The 20,431-nt window shown below is 46.5% G+C and overlaps 1 long non-coding RNA gene across 1 annotated transcript in view; it reads right to left on the bottom strand.

The window, feature by feature from the left end:
* LOC140218359 (uncharacterized) overlaps nucleotides 1-20,431 on the bottom strand; it is a 284,811-nt gene that overhangs the window by 129,042 nt on the left and 135,338 nt on the right. The window contains exon 2 of the long non-coding RNA XR_011894638.1: nucleotides 10,292-10,388. This is a non-coding gene — a long non-coding RNA (uncharacterized lncRNA). The remainder of the gene's footprint in view (nucleotides 1-10,291; nucleotides 10,389-20,431) is intronic.

The raw sequence follows: 20,431 nt of genomic DNA, 5'->3' as shown, positions 1-20,431 counted from the left end.
ATCCTGGCCTGAGCATATGGCGCACTTGCGGGCAGTGCTAACCCGCCTGCGCGATGCGGGCTTGACAGTCAAGGCTCCCAAGTGCCAGTTAGCACAGGCCGAGGTTGTCTACCTCGGACACGTGATTGGTCGGGGTCGTCGCCGCCCCTCTGAAATAAAGGTGGCCGCTGTGCGAGACTTCCCGCAACCGCGCACGAAGACCGATATTCGGTCGTTCTTAGGTGTCGCCGGCTACTATCAGAGGTACATCCCCAGGTACTCTGATATCGCGGCTCCCCTAACGGATGCTCTAAGAAAGACAGAGCCGCAAACAGTCGTCTGGGATGAGACAAAGGAAAGAGCTTTTAGCGCCCTAAAGAGCGCCCTAACAAGCCAGCCTGTGCTACGATCGCCCGACTACACAAAAGGGTTCGTTGTTCAGTGTGATGCTAGTGAGCGAGGCATGGGCGTTGTACTGTGCCAACGGGAAAATGGAGAAGTAGAACACCCCGTCCTGTATGCTAGTCGTAAGCTGACGAGTCGTGAGCAGGCGTATAGCGCCACCGAGAAAGAGTGTGCGTGTATCGTGTGGGCCGTTCAGAAATTGTCATGTTACCTAGCCGGCTCGAGGTTTATCATTGAGACGGATCACTGCCCTCTCCAATGGCTGCAGACCATCTCTCCCAAAAATGGCCGCCTCCTGCGCTGGAGCCTCGCTTTGCAACAATATTCCTTTGAGGTGCATTACAAAAAGGGGAGTCTCAACGGTAACGCCGATGGCTTAAGTCGAAGCCCCTAACGTGGGAATCAGCCTCAAAATTGCTTGTTACGGATGTTTTTCTTCCTGAGGCAGGATTTTTTTTAACTTATTGCTTTTGAGTAGTGTTTCAAAGTGATGATGTGCTTTCTAGTGCAATTTTCCGATTTGTGGACGCGTTCTGAGTGCTGCTAAACTACTGTAAGGAACTAGGCAGCAGTATAAAAGGGGAAAGAGCCTGGCAGGGCTTAGTGAGGGTTGTGCCGTGCTTGCTGACTGAGCGGTTGACTTTCAGGCGTGGTTCTAACGCTTGCCGGAAACGAGAACAAAAATGTCAACTCTCCCGAAGTCACTTTGCAGTGTCCTGTGTGAACCTGAACGTGAGAACGAGGCCTTCTCTGTGCGCTGCGCTCAAGAAACGCCAAAGGACGCCCGACTTCGGTTATGAGCATCATCGAGCGACATCCCTCCGGACAGCGGATGCAGTCCCCTGACCATCGGGATCTCCTTCCCCCGGCGGGGCGGTCTGTTACGTTTCGCCTACAACGCGCGGTAATGCCGGCGCGGATGCAACGGACGCCGGGGCTTCGTTCAAAGCGGCGGACATTTTGGGCCGTTCGACGCCGCCGCAACGCCTCCCCGCCAAGCGTGTCCAGGCGTGTTTCAGTGCCACGTGTCTTCGTGCGTGCGTGTGTGTGTGTGTGCCCACGCTTGTCAAAGCGCGGCAGCCGGGGAGCGGAGCTCCCCCAAGTGAGGTGCCAGGAGGTCTGTCCGTCGGCGGGTTGGCGATGCGTCACTACACTCGGTTCAGCAGGTCTCTCGGCTCGACCGTGCGCGCCGTCGTGGGCTCATGCTCCGCCGTCGCGTGGGCTCATCCCGTGACCTTCCTTCTGGCCCGCGACGCCGAGAGTATAAGAGCAGCTGCCCCCGGACGCCAGGAGAGAGGCTCCGATTTGTACTGTTGAGTTACGTGCTCTCCCGTCTCTCCACTTCGGTCGACCTGACCGGCCGCTCTTTTGCTATGTTAGAATAAACAAGTTGTTCTGTTACCAGTCTACTCTTGCTTTGCCGGGATCTTCGGATGCTTCCAGTGCCCCAGGCCGCCAGGCCAACGCTACCCTTGGGGCTTGCGACCCATTGGCAATAACGGGCGTCAGCACCGAGACCCCAACAGTATATACAACAGATTTTTTGAGTTTTGTTTTCCTTATATGCTTTACAGCCGACAGTAGTGCGTAGGCCTCAGCCGTAAAGATGCTTGTTTCCGGATGCAGTGCGTCGGATTCCGAGAAGGATGGGCTGACGGCTGCATAGGACACGCGCTCGCGTGACTTCGATGCGTCTGTGTAGAACTCCGTGCAGGAGTGTTTGTATTGGAGTTCCCGGAAATGCATTTGGATTTCAATCTCTGCAGCGTGTTTTGTAACTTGCATGAAAGATATATCGCATTGTGTCATCTGCCACTCCCAAGGAGGCAGCAGCTTAGCTGGAGGCATTAGGCTATGTTTGAGGATTGGGACATCCATTTCAACACTAAGCTCCCTCACAAGAAGTGAGAAGGGCTGTCTTACAGAGGAACGATTACGAAAGAGTGTATCATATGTCATATCGTTAAGGGTATTAAAACACGCATGTTCAGGATTAGAGTGGACTTTCAGGAAATATGTTTGACTGATGTATGTTCTCTGGAGATGGAGTGACCACTCATTTGATTCAACATACAAACTTTCAATGGGACGTGTTCTGAAAGCGCCAGTGGCCAGTCGGATTCCTAAATGGTGAACCGGATCTGGCATCTTTAGCGCGCTCGGGGCTGCGGAATGATAAACCACGGCACCGTAGTCCAATCGTGATCGAACGAGGCTTTTGTGAAGATTCATCAAACATTTCCTGTCGCTGCCGCATGTTGTATGGGATAAAATTTTCAGTAAGTTCATTGTTTTTAAGCATTTCACCTTGAGATATTTTATGCGTGGAATAAATGTTAGTTTAGAGTCAAGTATGATACCTAAGAACCTGTGCTCTTTGTTCACAGGGATTTGCTGGCCATACATTTCGATATTGGGATCTGCAACGAGGCCTCTCTTTCTTGTGAAAAGCACACAAGAACTTTTGTTCCGGTTCACTTTAAATCCGTTTTCGTCTGCCCATTTAGATGCTTTGTTCAAGCCCTGTTGTACTTGCCTCTCACACACTGCAAGGTTGCAGGATTTAAAACCTATTTGTATATCATCTACGTAAACCGAATAAAAAATGGCTGGCGGTAATGAAGCACGAAGGGTGTTCATTTTCACGATAAAGAGTGTGCAGCTAAGCACACCTCCTTGAGGTACACCATTTTCTTGTATAAAAGGTCGCGACAATACATTGCCGATTTTCACGCGGAAGGTACGTTTGGACAGATAGCTTTCTATTATGTTTAGCATATTTCCACGGATGCCCATCCCCAACAAGTCTCGCAAGATCCCGTATCGCCACGTGTGTCGTACGCCTTCTCCATATCGAGGAATATCGATAAGAAGAACTGTTTATGTACAAATGCGTCGCGGATATTTGCTTCAATGCGTACAAGATGATCAGTCGTGGACCGCTCTTCTCTGAAGCCACACTGATAGGGATCAAGCATATTGTTCAGTTCAAGGAAATGTATTAGTCTACGATTAATCATTTTTTCGAATAGCTTACAGAGACAACTTGTAAGAGCTATCGGGCGATAACTTGCCGCCAAGGAAGGGTCTTTGCCGAGCTTCAAGACAGGAATAACAATAGCTTCCTTCCATGAAGATGGAAGGTACCCGGCAGCCCAGATGGAGTTGAAAAGTGCCAGAAGTGTCATTTTTGTATCTTCGTGTAAGTTCTTAATTATGTCATAGATGATGCTATCAGCTCCCGGTGCAGAGCTTCTACATGTGCTCAATGCAGCTTTAAGCTCGGCAATATTAAAAGGACGATTATATGGTTCATCCGGACGGCATTTACGATCAAGTATCTTAAGTTCAGCTAATTGTTTATATTTGAGGAGTGATTTTGTGTAATGTGTGGAGCTTGATACATGTTTGAAGTATTCGCCCAGAGCGTTCGCCTGGTCCTCCAAGGTAGTCCCTTGGTCGTCCGCTAAGGGCAGGCGGTGGATTTGTTGCCCCTTTATCTTTTGTACGCCATTCCATACTTTGGACTCTTGGGTGTAGGAAGTGATGCCCGAGAGAAACCTCTCCCTGCTAGCCCTCCTTGCCTGCCTCCGTGTGCGCCTTCCTGTGACTTTGCGAGTTTAAATTCTATGAGGTTTTCTGCAGTCGGGGAGCGACGCAGCAAACCCCACGCTTTGTTTTGTTTCTTTCGTGCCAGTCTGCACTGCTCATTCCACCAGGGTACCCGTCTTTTACATGAGAGACCTTGTGTTTGGGGAATGAACTTTTCAGCTGCGTCCATTATAAAACAAGTAAAATATGCTACTTCATTTTCTATGTTAAAATCAGTGATAAGATCTCGTGATAAGTAAGTTGCTTCCTTAAAATCATTCCATTCGGCAGAGGCTAGTTTCCACCGGGGTGTATGAAGGGGAAATTCATGTTGAGGCATAGAATTTAACAGTACAGGGAAGTGGTAACTTCCATAGGGATTTTTGATTACATCCCCTTGCAAGTCCGGGAAAATTGAAGCCGAGCCAATAGACAGGTCTATGGATGAATATGAATTATTATAAATATTATAATAAGTTGGCTCCTTCTTGTTGAAGCGGCATGCACCGGAGTTCACAAGGAAATTTTCAATAAAACGACCTCTCGCGTCACATCGCGGGTCTCCCCACATGGTGTGGTGGGCATTAAAATCGCCTGCGAGTATGTAAGGGTCCGAAAGCTGGTCAATTAGGTTATAAAAATCACTTTTTTTCCAGATGAAAATTAGGGGGTATGCATAAGCAACATACAGTGATTAATTTATTAAAAAGAATTGCCCGAATCGACACTGCCTCAAGGGGCGTCTGAAGGGCGACCTGGTGACAAGCTACGGACTTGTCTACAACTATTGCTACACCGCCAGACGAGGTATTCGCCTCGTTGCGGTCTTTACGGTAGATGGCGTACTGACAAAGAAAGTTTGTTTGTGTGGATTTAAGATGTGTCTCCTGAACACACAGCACCTTTGGGTTACGTTTGTGTAAGAGTTCTTTAATGTCATCCGAGCTTGTGGAGAAGACCTCTAATGTTCCAGTGTACTATTTGTGTAGCCATATTGTTCGTGTTTTTATGCTGTGTGTAAAGAGGAGTCAAGCTAGAGAATCAAGCTAGAATTATGGAGCCTTTTTAGGCCCCGTGATTATGGTACGGGTTTTGTCTTTCTTCGAGTGGTCACGAGACTCGCGCCGCTCCCGAGGCGCTAGATGCGCCTTCTGGCTCGGGGTTGTGTCCATCGACTCTTGGGAGCCGCTGGACTTCCGCTCACACGAGCGGGGAGTTTTAAGCGTAGGCCTTGCCTCGAAAAGCAGGGCTTTGGAGGCCACCGACCCAGAGGTCGATGGGCCCTCCTTCAGGGATGGCGCAGCAGCGCTGGCTGCTGACGCCAGGGGGGCTGGTGGCAAGGCCACAACCACACTCGTTGTGGGCTGGGCCGGAGCCGGAGTCTGCTGTGACGTTGCCCCCTTGCGCGCCGCACCAGCATACCCTGAGGTATGGAAAAAGGAACCACGTTTCCGCGCTTCTTGAAATGAGATGTTTTCTTTGATTTTCATTGTGATTATGTCTTTCTTTTTCCATGTAGGGCAAGTTCTAGAGTATGCTGGGTGTCCATCACAGTTGGGACAGCGGAGTGTGCCATTACAGTTGTTTGATTCGTGTTCGTGTTCGCGACACTTTGCAGAGGTTAGTCGGCCACGGCAGCTTTGCGAACCATGGCCATATCTCTGACACTTGAAGCATCTTCGTGGGTTTGGGATGTAAGGCATGACTCTAATTTTGGTATATCCCGTTTCTAGGGTTTCTGGTAGCACGCTCGATGCAAAGGTAAGGATGAGATGCTTAGTAGGAATATCTTGGTTGTCTCGCTTGATCTTTATTCTTTGAACTTGGATAACATTGTGTTCTTTCCAGCCCTCCAGGAGCTCTTCCTCGCTTAGGCTCAGTAGATCTTCATCAGAGATGACTCCTTTGCACGTGTTCAATGATCGGTGGGGAGTAACGGTGATTGCCACATTACGGAATGCTAGGAGATTAGAGAGTTTGCCATGCTGTTGAGTGTCGCTGACCTCAAGAAGAAGGTCGCCGCTACTCATTTTCGTCACTTTGTAGCCAGCACCTAGTGTGTCGGTAAGGCATTTAGCTACGATGAAAGGTTGAATAGTTCTGTCTTTTCGGGATCTTGACTGTGCATCACATGAAAGCGGGGGAAAGTTTCATTGCGCTGGCTGAATAGCTGAAAAGTTTCTTCGGTGCGTCCTCCTTTTGAAAGAGGACGATCGGAAAGGGGGGGGGGGGGAATGACGTCTTAGCCATGCAGAATAATTTAATTTCGGCAGCTACGCCAGCCGCCCGCCACCGAGCCCAACAAGGGGACGCCACGAGTCCGGGAGGAAACGCAGACGCCAGCTGTACGTTGCCACTATAACCCAATATAACATACCCAAGGTTGGATACATACACCAGGTTAACCCTTGCCGCCAAGAAGAAGGAAGTAAATAGAAGAAAGGAGACAGGAAAGGTGGAAAGTAAGGGAAAGACGAAGGTTGTAGGAAGAGAGAGACAGGAAAAGGCGACTGCCGATTTCCTCCAGGTGGGTCAGTCTGGAGGTGCCGTCTATGCGAAGCAGAGGCCAAAGAGGTGTGTTGCCTCCGCCGGGGGGCCTTAAAAGTCCAAGCACCCAGCATCGGCTCAACCTCCAGGATCCCCCTTTCCCCAGACACGGCTAAGCCGCGCACGGCTACACGCGGGAGGGTCCAACCCTCGTGTGCTCGGATACGTGGTGTGGCAACACACCAAACGCCTGCTAACGCAGACGCCCCTACGGGGCATAGTATCATGCTCGGGTAGTTATTAAATCCTGATCATGCTGCCAATGCACTTTCATAAGTCTAATCGCGTCGTCGTCAGACAGTCGAGATTATGCTCCCGTTCTCATACCGTCGTCGCCATAACGTCGTGCTCGTGCCCTCGTTCTAATTCCAGCTCCATCATACGGTTGGCGTCATGCTGACGTCGGCATCTCAATGTTTTCAAGCCTCATTGTCGCGTGGCCATCATTATCTCACCAGCATCACTCCGAATCGTCATTTCGTTGTTGTCATGCCGTTGTCATAACATCGCCTCTTGTCGTTCCGTCGACGTGATTCCATCGTGGTCAATGCGTCGTCCTCATCCCCATGGACGACCTTGGTATGCGAGTGCCACAGGAAAGTGAAACGATACCGGACACAGTGTAGGCCGCATGCAGCCGCAGCAATGTAATTCTCAGAATGACCACGGCAGAATGTAAATAAAGGTGACTTCAACAACACGGTGTGACGCTGCATTGCTTGACCGCTAATCGCAATATTGTCAACAGTCATCGCGAGATGTGTACTGCCCTAATATTTCTTCCTTTTCGATGGTAGCTTTATGCAAATATGACCAAGGGATGGCGGTGATGCGTGTTCCGGACTTCTCGCGAGAAACAACCGAAAAGGGCGCGCGGCCCACCAGGCCACAGATGTTCAGGGGTGCACACCTATCGGAGCATTAGGATGCGGTCTTAGAAAACAGCGTGATGGCTTTGATTTGGTGATTTCGATCCTGCAAAATTAAATTGTAATGATTTTACCATTTAATGCGACATAGAAGCCGGGAAACAGCTCGCGGCATAGATTATGTCAGCCGTTACAAGCAGGAACGCGGCGACAGTGCGAGGGTATCACTAGAAGTGATCTGAGCAGCTGCAAGCGTAAGTGCTTGCGATATCTATGACACTTCTGGTGCAAGGCAGGAGAACATGATACCCCTGACACACGAGCACTCTAAAGTCCTTTAGGTAAGGGGACATCTACCGGAAAGGCTTTGAAGCACAGTGACACACGATAAAGAAGTATCTCCCTTAAGGCAAAGTTTCTTTGCGGGAAAGGAAATCGCGCATCTACTTTTCGAGCGGTAAAGGAGTTACTCTCGCACACAGCGTGCACAACTCGTCAAGAGAAGGAAACCTGCCACAAAACTACGGTACCCCATAAGTATTTTCTTACTTGGCAAAAATGTTTTAACTTTTAGCGGTAATGCCATTTGGCGAACAGTAAAGATTCACTCTAGCTATACTCTCAAACATTCGCATCACATTGCTAGTGCTGCCATGTTGAATTCCGGCAGTGTCATTTCCTGCGTCGTCTTTGGTGTGTTAGCATCGTGAAACCATCGCTTGCTTCATCGCTAGCGTTTCGCCGAGCCATGACGCAAATGCGCAGTTCTGTCACGCGATGACAATTGCGCGAATAGCACATTGAATAAAACGCGTTACGCCTGCACGTACGAAGGAAGGGACAACAAAGACGTGGAAAAGGACGACAGAAATGGGGCAGCGCCAGAATAAACAGCATGCACAGCTATTTCAGTACACTGTAGCATAGGAAAACACCGACTCTACATAATTGCTGGAACAACTTAAATTACTGCTAGGAGCGCAAAAACGCGAACAAAATAAACTAATATGCGCATTGTAAGGCATCAACAACGAAAAAAAATGCTTTAGGGCTCTACAGTAGCTAAATGTCATCCCAATACGCAGCTTTTAAAAAATGTTTTCTCTCTTGCTGCTTTACCAACCAGCGCTATTTTTCTTGCAGCGTTCATCTGAGGAACCATCTAAGGAAGTTAGTGCGGTGCCGTGTGTCATCGGCGCAACTCCTTTCTGGAAAGGGTCCTTAAGAGTAACAAAAGGGGTTTACTCCAAAGGACTTTAATTTTGCCCGTGTGTCAGGGGCATGAGGTACGATATCACCATGAAATGGCACTCGAAGATGTGCATAGCGTCGGCAATACAGACAAATGGACAAGATGGCGTGGATACTGTCAAGCCTGCGTCCTCAGCCCCTTCTTCCTCTTTTTCAGCGCCCGCACCTTGCAGAGCTCGCTTAACTTCTTGTTTGGCGCTGGCTCGCGACACCTTGTGGCAATATCATCATCCCCATACGCGCAATGCTCGCATGTTGCATTGTCGGCTCTCGCAGATTGGGCAGTGAGCGGTCTACCTTTTAGTCACAATGTCTTCGTAGCTGGTGCTTCGGCGGTTTTATTTTGGTATTAGTATTGTAACATTATCATTATTAGTTACCATGTGTTCTGAGCAACCGTGCACCGTTACGAAGATTAAGGCTATGCCTGGAAATGCGGTTGGTAGCGTTTTAAACGCGTCAGCATTGAAAACAACCATTGTAACACATGTGTTTTTACACAAAAAGACCTTTCAAAAAAAGCTCCCTCACAAAGATACAAATAGCAAGGAACTGTCGTTAACCTTTCTTTGTCTATGGACAATAGCCGCTTCGAGGCACTTTTCTGGGTGGCACACAGTGTCAAAAGAAACGGCTGCTAAACACTTTCAGAGATGATTGCTTTTTGCTATAATGTATTCTCCTTTGTCACAGAGATGAGGTTGGCTGAGCCATGCAGACGCGAATTAGTTCGAAGGGAGCGCGCTCCTCTGCTCATTAAGCTCATTACAGAGATAGTAACTTTTGACTCCACATTGTCACCCTCAACAAATGTCCGGCGCCTTGAACTGATAGCACAAAAAATAGTGACCGAGTTTCTTTGTGACACTACGTGAACCCTTTGTGGACTTAATGTTTCCGTTTATAGCATGACCCATATTACAGCGAATCGCCGTCTATTCAAAGACACCCATTTGGCGAACCTGAGAGCGCGTTGCGCACGTATATGCAAGCATGAGACCAGCCGTGTGCTAGCAAAACAGAACATCACAGCACTAACTTGCACAGAACTGCGGAATTCTTAAGCTGAAGCATTCATGCAGGTAATAGCTTGTATGCAGTGAACATTTTTAAACGTCGTGGCACATTTTATCCAAATGAAATGCTCAGGTTATACGTGCGAACATTTGTTGTGAATTTCCTTCTTTAAGCCATTTCCTCGTAAAAAAATGAAAGCCACAAAATTCGATATCATTTTGGCACCAAGGTTCAGTTAAATCATTAGAAAAAAACTGTACTCAATAATGTGTACTCAAACACTTAATTTTCATCATACAGTTCCTTGTCCATGAATATTCCTTCTTGCTGATACACTTAGGTTGTCAGTAATGCTTATGGTCACTCCAATTCCCCGCGAGACTGCACCCTTACGAAACAAACACAACCTTAATACAAGTAGACCTTTCTGTGACCTCGACTTCATGATAAGCCACGCACTGTACATTTACGGACCATGTTTCGACAGACCTGCGCATGGTGAATAATTTCGCTGCTTTTAGAACTACGTGTCGTCGCAGCGAATGGCGGTCGCTTACAGAGGTTTATATTCTTGGCATTTTTCAGCTGGCGTTTTCCAATGTGCCTGAAGTAACAACGTCGACCTGACTTACCATATGAAAGGCCAGTGTCGTATTTTCTTCCTACATGTTGTCATTTTCTCAAGGTAGTCAATTCCAATAGAAAGACCAACTTGCTCACTGAGACAATCTGTAAAATAGGGAGTGCAATGTTTTGATTATGAAAAGAGCATAATTACCATTGCCATGAACACTATGTGCGATAGGAGCAGAGGGCCAGTGGACCTCTGCTGTACCCACTGTTACAGTTTTTATGCCTATTAAGCGTTTATTGATAGCGTTGTGCTATTATTCCAGATTTCGAGTACATGGATTATATTATCCCTGCTATTCTAGTAGTACTTGATTCGAGAATTCGCTATTGGAAGTAGCCGGCGATTCGTTTGCTCGGAGTATGAACAGAAAAGAAAAATACTTGTTGGAGTATTGAGGACACAGAACGAAGGAAAAGGCGACAGGTCAGGCACGTACCCAAGGGGGGGCCCGGGGGGGCCCGGGCCCCCCCCGAAATCAAGTGGCATAACCCCCCCCCCCCCCCCCCACGCCACCACTCCTCAAACATTCCTAAAGCGCCGCCAGATCAATGTTGAGACTTGGCAGCTGTTCATCGGTCAGCATTATGCTGCCTTTTTCACTCCTTTTATATGGCGGTAGTTATCGGCATCTCTTGTAATGTAAAGGACGGTTTTCTCATAGACTTTCTCATTAACTCGAGATGTGTTCAGTTGTCACCATCTATTCAACCGTCACGCGCATAGCTGTTGCTTTTGTTAGTTCAACCTTCTTTGTTTAGGCTGATCCTGGGACCAGGAGAGGGATACGGCTGTTACTCAGCTGGTCTGTACTCTTATTGAACGAGTTGCGGCCGGAGAAAACGCCAGTTGCGTTTAACTTATCCCTTTGCTTCATTATTTCCTTGAGTTACGGCTGGCCGCGACGCTGGCAGATGCGCCGGAAACGCTGCCCGGAACCATATACACGTGATATGGGTTAGATAAGGTGGGAAATAAAATATTGTGAAAGAGCGTCCATCATGAAACCCTGCAATAACCCTTAAACCCATAAGCAAGATGACTGTCGCCCGTTACCTCGTCTGTTTTTCCCTAATTGTATAGCACTTTTCGTGCAAAATTCGCAACTGGAAACAAAAATCGCAAGGAGTTGAGAAATTAAGCGGTCTACTATGGCAGAGAGCCAAGGCAACAACCAAACTGCGAGCAAAAGCGAATAATAAAAAGGTTAACCGTTGTTTATGAGAATATTTATGGATCAACATCTTTTTATTTAAAAAGGAAATAGAGAAAACGCCGCCGGAAGTGGAGAACAATTACTTGTTTTGAATGACGCTTCTACAGTTATCGGTCGAACCGCCTCACGTAGCCGCTTCTCTGCTGTGCTTATGCGGGTGTTTTTCTAACCTTTCGCGGTGAGCGCAGTACGTCTAGAATCGCAGAGTCCTGCGCTCTACGCGGTTGTATGGGACTGGCGGCCGCACGGCGTTACGCAATTCGCGGAACTGTCAAAACTGATCAACAAGGCGAAAATAACTGATATTCGAAACTATAACATGAGAAAGACTGAAGAAGCCGTAAAAAATGAACGCAGCCTGAAATCAGTAAAAAAAGAAACCTGGCATAGGACAAACCACGATATATGCACTAAAAGATAAGAAGGATAATATCATCAGCAATCTCGAAAATATAGTAAATGCAGCGGAAAAATTCTAAGCTGACCTGTATACAGTACCCAGAGGAGTCACGATACCTCACTTAGACACAGTAATGAACAGGATACAGAAACTCTCCTATAACTAGCGATGAGGTCAGAAGGGCCCTGCAAGACATGAAACGATGAAGAGCGGGAGGAGAAGGTTGAATAACAGTCGATTTAGTCAAAGATGGAGGAGACATAATGCTTGGAAAACTGGCGGCTCTTTATACGAAGTGTCTATCGACTGCAAGGGTCCCAGAAAACTGGAAGAATGCAGACATTCTATTAATCTACAAAAAAGGAGACGTTAAAGAATTGAAAAATTATGGGACCATTAGCTTGCTCTCAGTATTATATAAAATATTTACCAAAATAATCTCCAATACAATAAGGGCAACACTGGATTTTGTCAACCAAGGGAACAGGCTGGCTTCAGGAAGAGATACTTTACAATGGATCACATCCATGTCATCAATCAGGTTATCGCGAAATCTGCAGAGTACAATAAGCCTCTCTATGTGGCTTATATAGATTACGAAAAGGCATTTGATTCAGTAGAGATACCAGCAATCGTAGAGGCACTACGTAATCAAGGAGTACAGAACGCTTACGTAAAAAGCTTGGAAAATATTGCTACATGCGTGTGGTATTTGTTTGTTTGAACGAGGCACGTAGGCGCCATCACTCCAGAAAAGAGGAGGAAGAACGAACTCGGCTCGCGCTGTGAATCTAACCGGTCAGCGCTGCACCCGTTGTTGTAAATGTAATCTGTAAATAGTTTCTCGTCTTACTGACTCGTCCTTCGCGTAAGAATATCTACAGAGGTTCTACAGCTACCTTAATTCTACACAAGAAAAGCAGGGAGATACCTATAGAGAAAGGGGTCAGACAGGGAGACAATTTCTCCAAAGCTATTCACTGCGTGCTTAGAATTCAAGCTATTAAACTGGGAAGGCTTAGGAGTAAAGATCGACGGCAAATATCTCAGCAGCCTTCGGTTTGCCGATGACATTGTTCTATTCAACAACAATGCAGACGAGTTACAAAAAATGATTGGCGACCTTAACAAAGAGAGTGTAAGAGTGGGGTTGAATATTAATATGCAGAAGATTAAGATAATGATAAATAGCCGGGCAAAGGAACAAGACATCAGGATCGCCAGTCGGCCACTAGAGACTAAGAAGGAGTACGTTTACCTAGGTCAATTAATCACAGGGAACCCTGATCATGAGAAGTAAATTCACAGAAGAATAGAAATAGGTTGGATCGCAATACGGCAGACATTGCCAGCTCCTGACTGGAAGCTTACCATTATTATTGAAAAGTAAGGTGTGCAATCAGTGCATTTTGCCAGTGCTGACATATGGGGCAGAGACTTCAGAGCAAGTTAAGGACCGCGCAAAGAGCGATCGAACGAAGATTGCTAGGCATAACGTTGAGAGAGAAAGAGAGCGGTTTGGATCAGAGAGCGAACGGGTATAGACGATATTTTAATTGACATCAAGAGGAAAAAATGTAGCTGGGCAGGTCATGTAATGCGCCGGTTAGATAACCGTTGGACCATTAGGGTTACAGAATGGGTACCAAGAGAAGGGAAACGCAATCGAGGACGACAACACACTAGGTGGAGCGATGAAATTAGGAAATTCGCGGGCGCTAGTTGGAATCGGTTGGCGCAGGACAGGGGTAATTGGAGATCGCAGGGAGAGGCCTTCGTCCTGCAGTGGACATAAAACAGGCTGCTGCTGCTGCTGCTGCTGCTGCTGCTGCTGCTGATGATGATGATGATGATGATGATGATGATGATGATGGAGGTGGTGGGCCCCCCCCGAAAAAAATCCTGGGTACGTGCCTGCGACAGGTCCAAGTGATTGCGCTGCAGGATACCTGTAGTTGTTGTACAAGGGCACACATTCACGAGTTTGCGCACGAGGTAGATAACTTCTGCTAAATAATTTTCTGTCATGCAATAAAAATCGCGTGCTTTTACGCATGCTATATGGAAATTTCCTTCCGATTTGTAATTCGGCCAGTCTCTCCATATGTGTATCCCTTCAAAATAAAGTGCAGCGTTCTAGTAGCCCCCCTCTCCTTCAGCACACAAGACACTGTGGGTTCACCTGGCAATATGACATTTCCTTGTTTCATTACTGTCATTGCCGTGTTGCTGCAGCTATTTAAAAGCACTTTTTTATAATTTACGACTTCCTTAGCTTTCCGGACGTGTAATTTTATGCGTCGATGTGTAAAGGCCCCCGACGACCTCGAGAAGAATTCATATTCCATGTTGCTATAAAAATGAGAAAATGGTTATTACTCATTTTGATACATTGTGTTTATTTTACTCAAACAATAGTCTTAGATTCCACAAGGAAGTTTTACTATTCTAACACTGCTACATTTTCGGCACTATGCGGCCAGAACATTTGTATATGCAACGTCTCTTGTATGACCATGTCCTACGTGATTCAGCACACTCTTAGTTTGCGGTTAGCTCGCTGTGATAATAAATATGTATCGAAAACACAAGTCATGAGCTTCAACTCCTTGTTAGGGCCATGTATCTGGCTAAAATAATTCCCATGAATCCAACTCAATCAACTGAAGCTTTTTGTTTGCATAACGCTTTTGGTTTACTGTGGAACTCAGATGGTCTCATCCATCCCGTTGTAACTTTATAATAGTGGGTTTGCCGATGTCAGCAGTAAAAAAAGAAACAAAGAAGAAGCTAAATTGAATGGGCTCCTGCCATTGTGACAAAGCGTCTATTCCACGCCAGCGTGACGTGCTTGATAAAATTAACTGCTTCTTTTGACGCGCTGCAATGGGAGGTATGTTTGTGAAAGCGAGTGCTCCAGTTCAAGAGCTATATCTTCTTTGTATCGAACTTTCTTTCAGGCAAAACAGCATGGCGGGAATGGTGAATTGAAGCTTACCTTTAACGTCCCCTGTCTATCACCTCAAGGCAATGGATTAGCCTCTACCCTTTTTATGCTCCCAAGATACGTGACTAGGCGTTGAAATTAAACAAGGGAGGCGTTCTGAGAAGAGCCACGAATTCGATAAGGCGACTTTCGTATTCAGCTCACGTGCGGTGGCCCGTGTTGTTGCTGCTTTAAACTCCAGTGCGCCAATCGAAGAACTAAGCCAAGGTTTTATGGCGTCCACACAGGTAGAAGGTGCCGCTGTAAACACCGTTGCTGAAGAAACAGCGCTCCTAGATTTTTTCCATGGTTTAATACTGAATAATGCATGTGATCCCGTATCTTGTCTCGTGAGTTTGCAAAGTTGACTTAACTGGAAAAGTTGAGAGGTGATGAAGGAAGCAACTAAAGAAAAGATGGCATATATTTCACTTATAATATGATGAAGCTGTACTAAGTTTTATGGTGCAAGAGCCCATAAGTATCTTTCAGTGTCGTTACGAAGCTTCTGTCGACAAAGATTTTACTCACACATGTTCACATTTCCTCTTTGGAACCAAGGAGAAGGTAGCAAAGAACACACTACATATTTAAAAACGCATGGTTATATGAAAGTTTCGCAGTTTGACAGAACGTTGCAGGAACGAGTCTATTCGTAACACAGCAAGCACAATTCAATGATGGGGCGATGAGGTTGTGCCCGTGTAAGCAAACCATCAACATAATATATTCAGTCATTTTTTAAACTTGCATCTCAGAAGCGCATCCTTATATTTCCCTGTAATGCTCTAATGTAATTTCATAATCGGAAGATCCATTTGCATGATGTTGTAAATATATTCCTCACAGGTGTTTATGAGCAAATGATGTCAGCTACAAGGAACAGAAGCTGTGGCAACACCTCCAGCTTCGCGATAACGCTCTGCCCAGTGCTCGGTCGATTGTTTACCTGCTGGTGATAGCGGGTTTCCGTTGTCTTCGCGTATTTTCGTTCTCTTCGCGCATATCTCCGCGAAGCTGTTGAGCAAATATGCTTCGCAGTTTAAGCACTCTATCCATCACCATTCAAACTAAAAGAACCCCGCCCCCTCCCTCTGCGCTGATTCCTCTGCATACTTTTCAAATGGATCACTCAAGCCACACATACGTAGATATAGCAAGCACATAACGCTCTAGCTGGAAAGGCACGCGGTTTTTCATAGCAACAGGTACGCCATTAACGTCACGTGCTTGCGGATTGTAGAAAACGCTTTCTGCTCAAAAATGCTCCATTTGAATATTAACCTACCTGGCGAACTCCTATTCTGCCACAAATATTGTGCTGGACATAATAATCCCATGAAACGTGGCATTATGCTCTTTTAAAGCATGGTCTTTCTTACTTATTGACTGACTGCTCAGGTGGCAATGGTACTACAGATTTACATTTTTGATTGCAGGCCATGTGTTCAATATGACTGGACTCAGCGCGAATAGATTAAACAAAGACACATGGGACAGACGAGAATGTGTTGAAGTTTCGTGTCTATCCAGCGTTTTCACGAACCATTTTTCTCGCAAAATGTTGCTCTCGTGTAATAAAGGAATAGCATAACATACGATAGCCACCTACACAAAAAGCCCTAGTCTTGGCGGGAACGCTACGTACATCTTGAGAGCCCTCCAGGTGAGTTCTTGTGTGTACGTTGCCTTACCAAATAAGAAAAAAAACGTATTTTTGAATACAAGTTCAACGAAAGAATATCAGATCTTGGCGAAAAACCGCGACTGCATAATGTCGACTATTAGCACAAGAAATGTTACCGTAGGAACACAAAAAAGCTGACTATATGTGGAAAACTCATAGCAGGTGAAATGCCAGCAGTGTGCCCGTTCTCAATATAATAATGAGCAAATGAAAACAGAAAAATCTTAAAATCGTGCCATAGGAATCCGTAATGCTCCGCGTCGGATGTTTTTCTCTGTAAACTGGCGTCAGGTTGCTGTTCGGAGAAATGAACATTCCGAAAGGATAATATAGGCTGCAAAAGGCTCAGTAAATCCGAAATTTTTGTTCATGTTACACTTTCATATGCTAGAGAGTTCTCAACGAAAAAAAAAGCCACATTAAAACTTGCATGCACCATCATGGTTTAGCAGTGGAAAGAGAGAAGTGACAAAGCAGTGTTTTGTTGCTCGGTGCTTCGCGGGACCAAGTTGATATAACCCGTTTCTTTATTTGGTATGAAAGCCAAAATTTAAGGCACTCGACATATTTTCGCTTCTTATTTACCTTTATAAACAGCGTTAAATTCCGCGCGCTTTAGCAATTAATCTTACAGAACTGTTGATAAGAATAAGCTGCGGTATTCTTCCCCCCTCCCCCCCATTAGGAGAAATTACTTTCAAACTTTCAATTTTTTTAGGGGTACAGTAAACTTTGATCAAAGCTTGCTGAGGTTACGTTTGAGTACATTGCTACGTTGCACAACTCCACTTTCTTCCGATTATCTTTTTCAGCATCTTTCACCGGAACATTTGCTCAGGACAGAGTCTTAGGCTTGCCTCGGCCCGGTCTCGAGGCCGCTGCTGTATGTCACCATTGCTGCTTTATTACCTTTCCTCAGGAGCACGAAATAATTAAGATCGGACACTCCGCGTGGCGCGGCTACCTATCGTAATACCTTTGTCTTCACCCTACGAGTTGTCTCGATCTGAGTGTTGCATTCGGTGTTCATTCTCCTAATTCCTCCTGTATTGTTCTTACCATTATGTGGCTCGCCTTCGTGTAAGAAAAGGAATTTTGCCGGTGCTTTCAACTTACCTTAATGTTTCATGTCGGGGTGAGCTCCATTGTTCTACTGAATAAAATGGCAAGGTGAATTTGGACACAACTACGTAGCCTGTACTCACGCGCAAGTAAAATAACATTTTTGAAATCTTTCTTCATATTTTTAGGGTATGTGTTCGATTTCATTTATTAGACTCAGAACCAGAGCCATCCCTGTAATGGAGTGAGCACGACTGCGAAACGCTCGTATGAAAATGTTCGCCTTATTGTGGCGAAACCAGTCATTGGCAACTCCAGAACCCATTGCTTGTGCTAGAAACACTGTCCAAATGAACAAATATGGCTACGACATCCAGTTTCGCAGCGGCCTTTCGCGTTCCTCGTTTGTGGCCGTCGAATCGAGGCATTTCGTAGAAGCAGTAAAGGTCCTTGTTGCCGATCAAATTATTTAGATCTGTCTGAAGGATTTTCGCAACAAAACCACGGAAATAGTTGCGCTGTGCATGCAAACGTCTGGCCTGTTCAGCGAGCGGCCTTAGATTTTAAATTTTTAAAGAAAAAGAGCCTTTCAAGCGAGTGGGAGCTTAAAAAAATGAAATATTTCTGCGTAGCGGGCCACCGAAAGGTGTAAGCACTTTGTTCTCGGGGTTGCCCCATTGCTACATGTACGATATTTGTTTTAGACCTTCATAGGCCACTCCGCATGGTGACTCGTATTGCAGTATGTCACGTATAGTTTCACACAATATATAGGAAGTAATGTATATCGTGCTTTCATGAGCTACATACGGTCATTTTGCGCAGATAGGACGCGTAAAAAATTTTAAGGTTAGGTTAGTGTCAGCATGTGTCAGCGCCCATTCACTCCTACAGCCCTACAACCTCCTCGTTGATTTATTAAATAGAGACGGTGCAATGGCGCGTACACACTGAGGCATTCGCCGTCCAGAGCGGCGCGGAACCCAGTTCGGCGGCGGCGAGATCCGCCTGAATAGCCCCTTCCGCGCCGATCGCTCCCGGACGGACTTGTGCGGCAGCTGCCGCCGGATTCCCTCACCGCGAATAAATCGGAGCGCGGCTTAGCAATACGAAAGATCGCGGCCAAGCCCGACGTGCTCGTCATACCGCAGTCTTCGAACGCGTCGCAACATCGGAAATGCTCATCGAATTGGTGCGTAACCGCCCCGTCATTTTCGTGACAAGTACCAAGCGAAGCACACGGGCTAAGCGATCTGACAAGGTGGCTGGACCAAGCTTCGCGCGCTCTTGCAAAGCAGAACGGACCCATGAATGCCGGAGGCGTCGTCTCCTCAGTGAATGCTTCTGCGCGTCACGCATCGCCAGAAAGGTGCTTGCCAGCAGGCCTAGCAAGACTGCCTCTTCTTGCTATGGGTTTATTATTGTAGTGGCAAGCAGTGATGAAGCGACCAAAATAAAAACACGGGAACTCTACGCAAGCGGGGATAACTGCGCAATTTCCATAGGGTGTACTAGAAACGGGGAGTGGGTCCACAGCGGGCTCTCCGCTGAGGCTTCCTTTATGAAAAAATTTGTCGCGCCACCGTCGCCTTCACCTGAATGAGCGGCTCCGTACGCCGGTCGGACGCTTATCGCGTCCCAGACATACCACAGCTCCATGGAGTCTTGACAGGCGTTTTACTCTGCTGCATCCGGTTCTGATACTCTGTTGCGGGAACGGTGATTTTCTTCCCCACCGACCTGCAGTCAATAATATGGAGAAAGACCGACGGAAACAAAGCTAACGTCACGACAACGACAGTGCTTAAAGCAGACGACAGCCAGTCAGGCCGAGCTCGCCTCAGCCAATGGGCGCTGCCGAAACGGGCGGACCTTCAGGAGACGGCGACGACAGTGCTGGCGCAATTTCAGCGTTTTTTACAACACCCTCAGCCCTTGCCAAACCATCCGCTGGACCCACTCCCTCATTCCAGTACCCTCTAGTTTCGTGTCACGGGAACATCCGGGCTATCCCGCGCTTGCTTGGAGTTGAGCATCCTACACGGCAGATGGCTGTGTATCGCGTTCCCGCGGCATGATGGGCAAGCAGTGTGTATGACGCGAATTTCGGTGGCAGCAGAATTCCATTCACTGTTGACGCCGGATTAGCTAGTGTGATCTCGAACAGAAATTATGAACTACTTTTTCAAAATCAACGTGTATAAGTTATTGTCTAGTTGATTCAAATAATAATTATAGTTTATTATTAAATGTTACCTTTTAAGGCGAATTCGGGGCTTTGACATACGCTACAGGTTACATGTCATAGCCACCACGATAAATAGCCATTTTTTAAGGAACTGGCTTCGCAAATCCCCACACCAGCTTATTATGGCACATTTCCTTTAACTCCTGCTAGGGTTACATTTAAAGACATGAAGGAAAATTAAAGATACTTAACAGAACATCTTTGTGTTTTAGTTGCTTCCGTTGCTAATTAGATAACACAATAAATATTGGCAGCCAGCCAGAGCAAGTATGGTGGCCCTTGAATATAGCGTATATTACCGGTGCGAGCGAAACCCTGACTCCATTGACGGTACCTAAAGGGTGCTGGATGTCTTCACAAGTAAGCGAATTTGGTTGACTCTATGAACAGCTACATGTGCGCCACAGAGCAAAAACCTCGTGCGCGTCCTGCTCATTCACTCGCTGGCTTCGAAGCGCATCGCTTCTTTATATGGAGTGTCACGAGCGGTGAAAACGCGCCTTGATGTATATATCAGTTAGACATTTATTTATCAAGACATT

This window comes from Dermacentor andersoni, chromosome 5 (genome assembly GCF_023375885.2).
Source record: "Dermacentor andersoni chromosome 5, qqDerAnde1_hic_scaffold, whole genome shotgun sequence".
Classification (NCBI taxonomy): Eukaryota; Metazoa; Arthropoda; class Arachnida; order Ixodida; family Ixodidae; genus Dermacentor; species Dermacentor andersoni.
This window is presented reverse-complemented; position numbering and strand designations above follow the sequence as displayed.